Here is an 8,953-nt window from a genome sequence, read left to right on the forward strand (position 1 = left end):
CCAATGGCATTTTCCATAGAAATAGAAAAAACTATCCTAAAATTTATTTGGAATCACAAAAGACCCCAAATAGCCAAAGTCACACTGAGAAAAAAGAACAAAGCTGGAAGCATCACACTTCTGTTTGAAATCCAAACAGTAAGGTCTTAGCAGGAATACAGGCACACAGACCAGACGAATAGAATAGAGAGCCCAGACATAAACCCACACATATATGGCCAGCTAATTTTTTAGAAGGGTGCCAAGAACACACGACGGGGAAAAGACAATCTCCTCAACGGGTGGTGTTGGGAATACTGGGTATCTACCTGCAGAAGAATGAAACTGGCCCCCATCTTACATCACTCACAAAAATTAACTCAAAATGGATCAAAGATTAAATGTAAGACCTAAAACCATAAAACTCCCAGAAAAAAAAAACATGGGGAGAAAAATCCTTGACATTTGTCTTGGCGATGTTTCCTGCATGGGACACCAAAGCCCAGACAGCCAACACTACAGCAAACAAGTAGGACAACATCCAACTAAAGAGCTCAGCAAAGAAACCGTCAATAAATTGCAAAGAGACCCACAGAATGCAAAAAAAAAAAAAGTCTGCAAACCATATATCTGATGAGGGGTGAATACCCAAAATACACAAGGAACACATACAACTCAATAGCAAAAAATAAATAATCAAATTTAAAAATGGGCAAAGGACCTGAACAGACACATTTCCAAAAAAGACATCCAAATGGCCAACAGACACATGAAAAAGTGCTCCACATCGCTCGGCATCAGGGAACTACAAATCAAAACCACGATGAGATACCAGCTCACACCAGTCAGAATGGCTAAAATTAACAAGTCAGGAAACGACAGATGTTGGCGGGGATGCGGAAAAAGGGGAACCCTCCTACACTGTTGGTGGGAATGCGAGCTGGTGCGGCCACTCTGGAAAACAGTATGGAGGTTCCTCAAGATGTTAAAAATAGACCTACCCCAGTACCTAACAATTGCACTACTGGGTATTTACCCCAAAGACAACAAATGTAGTGACCCGAAGGGGCCCCTGCACCCCAATGCCCATCACTGAGGGCCACCCCTCCTTCACTGGCACCCCCTCCCCTGTACCCCGAACGACTCTGAGTCCATAAAAGAGGAGGCATCTGAAATGTGTGAAATGCAGTTTTTGCCAAGATACCTTGTTAAAGAAGAAAATTGAAGTGACCACAATGCACCTTGGGTTTTTAAAAAAAGAATTGAAAAGTATATAAAGTTCAGGGGCGCCTGGCTGGCACAGTCAGATGAGCATCTGACTCTGGATTTCAGCTCAGGTCATGATCTCAGGGCTGTGGGATCAAGCCTCTCTGAGAGAGAGAGAGAGAGAGAGAGAGGAGGTCAACTCAGTTACAGAAATCAGAAGACTCAGAACTGCCAGGAGAGGAGGAAGACTTGCTTTTTTTCCTCTACTTTCTTGTACGTTGAATTTGTACTGAGTGCTTATATTCCTTATTCAAATACAAATGAAAAGTGTAAAAGGCATCAGGCACCGAATCGTGAACTCTCCCAGCGTGTTCTCCTCCCTTTTCCAGTGGCTCATAAGCCAGGATGACAGCCCTTCCCCTTCTGGCCTTGCAAATCCTTCAGATGCTGATGGTGACAACTTTGTCATCTTCCACAGGGATCCCTCCCTGAAACCCAGACTTACACCTCACACTGCACTGGGCCCAAACCTTCTCCTCCTGCTCTCCCAACTGCCTCCCAGTTCAGTAGATGAGCACCCCATCCTCCCAGGTGCCCAGGCATCCTGGACCCTCCTCACATTCCACCTCCAACCATCAGCACGCCCAGCTCCAAACCCAAGCAGCTCCAGAAAGCAGAGAGCCCTACAGCAGCCTCCGAGCCCCCACATCCACATCCCTCCCTGCTAGGAACATAGCAGTCCTTTCAAAAGTCTGCTCGGCTATCCCAAGCCGTAAATGCAGAGGGATAAGGTTTGGAAAGGGATGATGTTTGCAACCATCACAGTAATAACTGAGACAGGAAAGGTTCCAAGTGTGGGGTGGGGGTGCACGGAGAGTGGTGCATTCTGTGGGTCTCTTTGCAATTTATTGACGGTTTCCTTTGCTGAGCTCTTTAGTTGGATGTTGTCCTACTTGTTTGCTGTAGTGTTGGCTGTCTGGGCTTTGGTGTCCCATGCAGCCTCAAGGCATCTCCCCTGGGATACCTCGTGCTTGCCGTGGAGAAACTGTCAGATCTCTCCTGGCCTTGGGATCAGGGCTCACATCACCAGCAACAGGACAGACTGACATCATGCACCCCAGGCACTGCGCTTGGAGGACACACCCCACCCCTGTGGTTCCAGCCCAAAGTGCAAAACCTCACACCAATCCCAAGGAAGCATCACAGACTCTACAAAATGACCACCTCCGCAGAAATGTCCAGACCACAAAAGACCACGAAAGGTTGGGGCATCGCAGATTCTCAGACTAAAAACCACATATACAAAAATGTGGAATTGGGAGACAAAGGAGAAATGTGGATGTGGGCTATCAATAACATGGCATCAGGGCCACATCTCCTGGTTTAATGAGTCACAAAGGACATGTTCTAGGAAGCAGACACTAAGGGGTCAGGGTAAAGGGCTCAACATCTGCAACTTGCTCCCAAACAGCTCAGACCTAAGTTTATTTATACTATAAACCAAATGGGACAAGATGTTAGAAATGGGTGAATCTAGATGAAGAGTATATAGAAGTTCTTTGCACGATGTTTCCAACTTTAGTGTAAGTTTGTTTGAAATTATATCCGATTAAAAAGTAAATGAAGCATGCAGCCAACACCTCCCCCAGTTAACCAGGCCTTCCTCACCCAGAGAATTTCCTAGTGGCTAAAGCTCAGCCTGTCGCCCTCTGCCATCTCCAGAACCGCTGGGAAAGTCCCAGAAACCCCTTACTGGCACCCCTTCAGAGTGTGGAGCCCTACTGGAGGTCCCCGGTCCGGTCTCCACTAGTCCTAGCAGGCTCTGGTTAAGATCCACCCGGAGAGCACTTAACACCCAGGAACAGGCCCCCAAGGACCCTCCCAGGACCCAGCCAGGGGCTCTCCTAGCCAGCCAGAAGTCACACCCTGGCCTGGGAGCAAGGAGGTGATTGAGTCTATGAGTGGGAGGGTCCCAGTTTCACCTGGGGGCACGGGCACAGCCTTGAGGGTCCTGGGGCCATCCTACCTGACATAGGGGCCAGGAAGGGGAGGTCTCACCCCAGGAAAGGTCTACACCGCTGGGTTGTCCCAGCTGCTCTCCCCACCCCAACCCTACAACGGCTCTGCACCACTCTCCGTGCACCCCCACCCCACACTTGGAACCTTTCCTGGAGCCCCCAGACCAGGCCCCGAGCCCCTGGAGAGTGAGCCTTGCAGAGCTGATGAGGGTGGTCACTGTGAACACGGAAGACAATCCCAAAAGCCCCCTGATGTGCCCCCAGAAAAGGGGAGAGGAGCTGGCCAGCCTCGCTGGGGGTGGGGCCTCCCTGCAGCTTAAGCAGCCTCCTCCCTGCCAGGTCCTTTAGGGTGACACGTTGGGGGCAGAGCGCTTCCCCGCAGGTGGAGGGCGTGTCTGCACTCCCAACAAAGGGAGGAGCCACTCCTGTTGGGGGCCTGTAGCTTTTGGGGTGCTACAGACTTGGCTTAGATCCCCAGCACCTGACCTCTCTATTCGGCTGGACACCTGGTGTGCTGTCAAGTGGGCTGTACCCACCTTGACCCCCAACCCACTGGGGCAGAGGAAAGCCGAGGCTCAGGGCACCATCTGCGGCCGAGCAGGATGCAGGTTGAAGGAAGGGAGGCAGGTCCTCAGAGGCCAGAGTCCTAGATCTCCTCTGTTGAAACACAGATGTGGCCAGAGGCTCAAGTCCATGTGCCTGACCTCTGGGCCTCCCTCCTCAGCATGCAGCCAGCCTGCCCTGTCACTTCCCAGGCGAGGTCCAATCCCCAGCCACCCATTGCCTCCAGGACCTGGTGTGGTCAGAGGGGTTGGTCGTGGAAAGGGCAAGTTCAGGACAAGGAATGCTGACTGCATGGCAGGTGCTGGGCAGGCTGGGGGGGACATGGGAAGCCCTCTGCAATCCATGAGTGTGGGCTACTGGCCACCGCGTCCCTGCAAATGTCAGGAGAGCACCCAGGACTGACCCACAGCCAGGACCCTCGAAAGGGGAGGCTTTCCAGCTGCTGGTGTGGGGGCAGGACAGCTGAGGACAGAACGGACCTCAGCCCTGCTTCACACCACACAAAACTAGCTCCCCGTGGATCATCTCAGGGTCAAAGCCCAGCTGTAAGGCTTCTGCAAGAAAACAGAAGGAATCATCACAGCCTCGGGGTAGGCGATCATTCCTTTACAGGAACATGAGGGGCATCTGGGTGGCTCAGCCGTTAAGCGTCTGCCTTCGGCTCAGGTCACGGTCCCAGGGTCCTGGGATCAAGCCCCACGTCGGGCTCCCTGCTCCGCGGGAGGCCTGCTTCTCCCTCTCCCACTCCCCCTGCTTGTGCTTTCTCTCTCTGATAAAATAAATAAATAAAATCTTTTTTTTTTAAGATTATTTATTTGTTTGACAGAGAGAGACACAGCGAGAGAGGGAACACGAGCAGGGGGAGTGGGAGAGGGAGAAGCAGGCTTCCCGCGGAGCAGGGAGTCCGATGCGGGGCTCGATCCCAGGACCCTGAGATCATGACCTGAGCCGAAGGCAGACGCTTAACCACTGAGCCACCCAGAAGCCCCATCAATAAAATCTTATTTATTTTTATTTTTTTTAAAGATTTTATTTATTTGAGAGAGAGAGAATGAGAGAGATAGAGAGCACGAGAGGGAAGAGGGTCAGAGGGAGAAGCAGACTCCCTGCTGAGCAGGGAGCCCGATGTGGGACTCGATCCCGGGACTGCAGGATCATGACCTGAGCCGAAGGCAGTCGCTCAACCAACTGAGCCACCCAGGCGCCCAATAAAATCTTCTTTAAAAAAGAAAAGAAAAAAGTGATAAACTGGATTTCATAAGTATCAAAAATCTCTATTCTTCCAAAGACACCAGTGAGAAAAATGAAAAAGCAAGCCATTGACGGAAAGATATTTAAAATACACATATCTGATGAAGAGCTGCATGCAGATTATTTTTTTAATCTTAAAATTCTGTATTTTTAAAGCACTCTTCTTAAAAATGAAGAAAATAGGGGCGCCTGGGTGGCTCAGTCGGTGAAGCGTCTGCCTTCAGCTCAGGTCATGGTCCCAGGGTCGTGGGATGGAGGCCCGCGTCAGGCTCTCTGCTCGGAGGGGAGTCTGCTTTGCCCTCTGCCTTAGCTCGCGCTCTATCAAATAAATAAATAAAATATTTTTTAAAATGAACAAAATATTTGAACACACACTTCATATAGGAAAAGATGCAAATAATCACAAGGCACTAGAAAGGTGCCCAACATCACTGGTCACCAGGGAAATGCAAATCAAGTGAGACGCCACTGGGAACACAGAACGGCCAGTCTGGAAACCCATGGCGCTGGTGAGGCTGCCGAGAGACCTCTGCCCACCCTCTGACGGTGCTGGCGGGAGCGCGAGGTGGTGCAGCCACTTTGGAAGACAGTTGGGCGGTCTCTGACACAGTTGAGTGAGCACCTACTTAGGAGCCAGCAGTTCTGCTCCTAGGTGTGTCTACCCAAGAGAGAGCAACGTGCGTCTTCATTCTCGTGTGCGTGACACGTGGGGAGGGGCCGGGGGGGGAGAGAAAGAATCTCAAGCAGGCCCCATGCCCAGCATGTAGCCTGATGCGCGGCTCCATCTCACCGACCCTGAGATCAGGACCTAAACGGAAACCAGGAGCTGGGTGTTCCACTGACTGACCGTGCCCCACATCTTCGTTCTTAACGAAGCCTGGGTCGGCGGAGCGCCTCCTGCTGGTTGCAGGGGGTAGTGGCTGTCCTTGTACTGGGGCCTGTGGGTTCCTTGCGGCCTTCTTCATTGTAGTCAAAAACTGGAAACAACGCAAACGTTCATGGTCAGGCCACGGCATAAACAAACTGTGGCATGTGTGCATAATGACATGCCACTCAGGAAGCCACGGCACTGCCCCCGATGCTCACGAGAGCAGGGATGGATCCTGAGTACGCTCTGTTGAGCGAAAGCAGCCAAGCCCGAAAGAGTAGTTAGTGCATGACCCCATGCAGATGAAGTTCAGGAACAGAGGAGTTATTACATACCAGGTCAGTGGCACACGAACTCATCCTACCCTCGTGGTGCGGGCACCCTAAGCAGGGAGAAGTCATGTGGAATCTGACCTGGAGATCCACGGGTCCTGGCCGAGGCCACGGCAAGCCTGTCTTGCAGAAGAGTGTCCGGCTCAGCCGTTCCGGCAGACGGGAAACCACAGGATGGCCCCTTCCCCAGGTCTGGCCCCTCCGGCCACCACAAAGACAGTAGGACCCAGACGTGGCTCAGATGGAGAGAAGCTGATGAAGACACAGTATGTCCCAGGGAATGTGGCTGCATAACAAATGACCCCCAAACTCGTGAAATAAAACAACCATTTATTATGCTGCTCCTGGTCGTTCAGAGTGAGTCCCTAAGGCCAGCCCACAGCAAAGGGAGGGAAGTCCAACTCCAGCTTCTGTGGGAGGAGTTGCTATTTTAATAATTACTGTTTTCCTTCTCATCATAGTCTGCAAAATTGGAAGGAAAGCCCTACGCACCACCGGAGATGTGACGCATATACCTACACAGCACAGCTCTCTCAAACTACTTGCCGCCACTTTAAAGAAACAGAAAGGGCAAGATGTTGGGGTTAACGTAGAGCAGGAACCAGCCATAATACCTGGCTTGCTAAAATGTAACGCGAGGCCACTGGGGGCAGGGAAGGTTTCGGAGAAGGCGTGGGCCTTTGGAGTGCTGAGGCCTGCATGACCACTCTGCCGCTGGAACACCGTGGGGAGTTGCCTTCCCCGTAAGCTTTCTCAGCCGGAATAGCCGCCCTCCGATCTAAGAGATGTATGCATTGTCCCCAAGGCTATGTTTTGCAGAACTCGTACAACACGCATATTTGCTAATCCTCCCAGTTCAAGACCCCTTGTCACACATCACGTGCTTGAGAAACACTGATAAGGATTTGTGATTATCCTGAAGGACCAATAAAAGCGGCAGCAAAGAAGAGCAAAGGGTCTTCGTCTCTGAGCATTGACCCCCTTGGCCGCTCCTCTCTTCCACGGCAAAGTTTGGAGTCACCTTTCATCCGTCGGTACAGGGATTGCTGGCCATTCCGGGCAAGTGGTGACCCTGACGTGACAGTGGTGTGTTTTAAAGCCACCACACAGAAGTGAGCTGAGTTATCCACACGGGAGGGGGGGAGGGAGAGCCAACCCAGAAGAAAGCAAAAGTCAAAACAACTCCTCACAAACACTTCAGCCTCTAAGACAACTTGGTAAGAGACTGAATCCAATGTACGGTAATTACAATAAATATAAAGGGACTACATTCTATCAAGAGATTTGAGAATCTGAGATTGGATTTTGAAAGGGGAGTAATCCAACTATTTGCTACTTACCAGAGATGCACCAAAACACAAAAGCACAATACGGTCAAAAATAAAAAAGGAAAAAGGTACGCCAGGCATCTACCACCAAAAATTAATAAATAAATGCTGACACAGCAATATTAATTTCAGACGATCTAGAATTTAAGGCGAAAAGAAAAAAGAAAAAAGAAAACCACTCCCAGAATAAATAGATATAGGAAGGAACATTACTTAACAAAAGAGGGAATCCAGCACAAAGGGTGTTTTTCAAGCTTTTTTGACTGGGATTCGCAAACAGTTTTGTTTTGTGTGGTCCTTGGGGTGGGGCTGGGGTTAAACAGCAGGTGCAGGTCCGACGGCCTCGGGGCAGTGGAAACAGTGAGACACTGCAGTGATCGTGTAAAACGCATCTTTATACGTTTGTCCAGATTCACAGGAGCTACGACACCGAGCGAACCTCCTGCCCAGTTTCCGGCAATGGTCTCTCCAGGTCGCCCACCCGAGCACTGACGCTGCCTGGACCCCCCCTTGTCCTCTCTGCCCCTGGGGAGGGCTGTGCCCCTCATTAATATCCCCGTGACACTTCTAGTTGGGTGGTGCCCAAGCCACAGAACAGAGAGCCGCAAGCAGGAGCGTCCAAGCTCAGCAGTGCTCAATTAGCAGATGTCCCCGGGGCAGACTCCTGCCCCCGCTGCTCCACAGCAGAGCGCGCAGGAGTGGGGAGCCGCTGCCCACTGGGCTTGCAATGCTCTGGGGGATATGTACAAAGGGGGGGGTGGCTGCAGACCCTCCCCACACCTGTCACCAGGAACAAGGGCGAGGAGGGGCCCCTGATACAGGGGGCTGGTTTCCTCCTGAGAGGAGTGGGGAGCCTTCAAAGCATCTTGAGCAGGGGGCATGGTGGTCCAGCGACTCCTAGAAAGGGCTGTGGCGGGCAAGAGATCAAGGACACAAACAAGCCCCTCAGACCCATTGCAGAGGATGCCCCACTTCCAGGGCGCCCACACAGGCCTCCCTCCCCCCGCAGGCCTCCCCAGCTGCCCGGGGCGGGGGGCATCTCTCCTTCTCCAACCAGGGGCAGGGAGCCCAGATCACAGCCTGGCTCTGCCACCCTCTCTTGGCCAGTGGTTCAACCTCCCCCATGGGAAAGGGCAGGGGGGCCGTTCCACTTCCGCATGGTGGCCCTGCATTCCCACCCGGGGAACCCCTCACACACGGGGCCCCGAGGATCCTGCACGTGGGCTGTTGCAGGGCTGCCATGTGACGAGGTAAACCTGACCACCTTTGTAGGTGAGGACTTGCACACACTCTGCTGGCCGAGGCCCACCAGTCGTGGCGTCAACACTGCACAGGGGGTGTGGGGGAGGAAGGCCCGGCACCTGGTGCTGACATGAAAACAGTTTTGACCTCAGGACAGAGGAAGGG

Source organism: Eumetopias jubatus, unplaced genomic scaffold (genome assembly GCF_037043125.1).
Source record: "Eumetopias jubatus isolate StellerSeaLion01/CBP00866 unplaced genomic scaffold, mEumJub1_p1.0 scaffold_9, whole genome shotgun sequence".
NCBI classification, from domain to species: domain Eukaryota; kingdom Metazoa; phylum Chordata; class Mammalia; order Carnivora; family Otariidae; genus Eumetopias; species Eumetopias jubatus.